We start from the raw sequence: 1808 nt of genomic DNA, 5'->3' as shown, positions 1-1808 counted from the left end.
AGGATCATTTTTTTTATCTCTTATTTGATTTTGCACTTTTTTCTGCTCAATGACAGGCAGAAATATCCTTATCCATGCCGACTGAATGCTCTTTCTCTCTTTAGTCCTGTAATGTATGATAAAAATGGAAAGTAAATAATAGGGAAACAGAGTTAACAGTGCATGAATATTTATGATATTTCACTTGTGAACATTTACGTTGAGTTGACATTATCTGTCCTAGGCGATGCTTTTGAAGCATGGCACATTAATGTTAGGCAGCCACCTGAAACTGTTAGGAGTCCAGAGAGAGAGGAGTTGGTGTCATCATGATATATGTAGACCAAAATTCTGTTTTTACCCTGTTGCAGGAAGACCGTTGCATCTGTGCTTGACATCAGCTAAACAACCGTTAGCTATCACCCAATACATGCTGAGTTAGTGTCACAGCATGATCACAGGAATGCTTCTGGTAAGTTTATTTGGCTTTTTATGTAACATCTACATAAATATCAATATGGTAGAGTCAAGTTTGGTAAAACTTTATTTAGGTATTAAATACCTTAGGGTGGCCACGCAACCTGGAAGTCAGGGACAAGTCAGGGAAAAATATTGGTCAGTGAAGTCAGGGCCAAGTCAGGGAAAAATATTGGTCAGTGAAGTCAGGCAAAAGTCAGGGAAATTGAACGTTGGTCAGGGAAAATGACTGAATCTTGCCCCAAATTGTTGTTTTCAAACTTTCGGTGGCATTTTCAATTTTTTGGGAGGCAAAAAGTTCCACTTAAAATACATTTCAAAGTCAGGGAATTTGCGTAAAAAGTCAGGGAAAAGTCAGGGAATTTGAAAACTCCGATTGCGTTTCCACCCTGGGATTTGTTTCTCTTTGGGGGGTCATGGCCTAATACTTGATCCCACAATATGTGGTCGTGTGTTAATTTTAGTGGACAGGAAGTCGAGGCATATCATCAGAGTCTCAGAGAAATGCTGCTATTTATTTCCACTTTCATATATTGATTGTGTACCAAGCTTTGAGTAAGCCAAGAGAACATGAAGATACCTCGGTCTAATCTATTTCAGTCTATTTCAGCGTTAAGTTATTTGCATTGACCATTCAAGTTGTCATTTCTAAATTGTTTTCTAAATGAAATTGTCATTTCTTTATTGCTTTTATGCTTACTCCATGTATGTAGTTGTGTGTTGATTTTAGTGGAGGGACATAGAGGCAAATCATCAGAGTGTCACTTAGAGTAATGCTGCTATTTATTTTGTCTGTATGGTACAGTCTTAGTAGAGTAGGGAGTGATGCTGGTTCTTGTCCAAAGGAATATGCCTGGACTTGATGCTGGCCACCTGTAACATAGAATTTCATTCGATGAGCTGGCATCACAGTGATACATATGGACCAGAAAACGTTCGAGTTGAACTTTGAGATGAGAATTTGAATTTAACTTATAATTTTTTTTTCATTCTTTTCCAGGTATCCAGATTAGCCCCAAGTCACCAGCAGAAACAAGCCGGCTACTTGAGGAAGACTTACTCTTATAATGTAAATGATTTGAAACAATAAAGAATAAAAAATGACTACATCTGACATTTTACTTGATTTCCTACACCTAGTTGGCTAGAAGCTGTAGTAACTGTGGATGTAGTAGCAGACAGCCACCACCACCGCAGTGACGTCACAGACGTCTCTGATGCAGCGGCCGCAGTGGCAGCAGTAGGATTACCACTACTACTACCCCCACAGCCCCCGCAGCAGCGGCGGCACCCCACTACTACCTCCACAGCAGCCGCAGCCGAGAGGAGGGCAGGGGGAGGGGAGGTTTTTT

The 1808-nt window shown here is 40.3% G+C and overlaps 1 protein-coding gene across 1 annotated transcript in view; it reads right to left on the bottom strand.

Annotated features, from left to right (window-relative positions):
- The window catches only part of LOC113215034 (UNC93-like protein), a 38158-nt gene that overhangs the window by 4715 nt on the left and 31635 nt on the right, over positions 1–1808 (bottom strand). The window lies entirely within an intron of this gene.

This window comes from Frankliniella occidentalis, unplaced genomic scaffold, assembly GCF_000697945.3.
Source record: "Frankliniella occidentalis isolate FOCC.00 unplaced genomic scaffold, Focc_3.1 Scaffold31, whole genome shotgun sequence".
In the NCBI taxonomy this organism is placed as follows: domain Eukaryota; kingdom Metazoa; phylum Arthropoda; class Insecta; order Thysanoptera; family Thripidae; genus Frankliniella; species Frankliniella occidentalis.
This window is presented reverse-complemented; position numbering and strand designations above follow the sequence as displayed.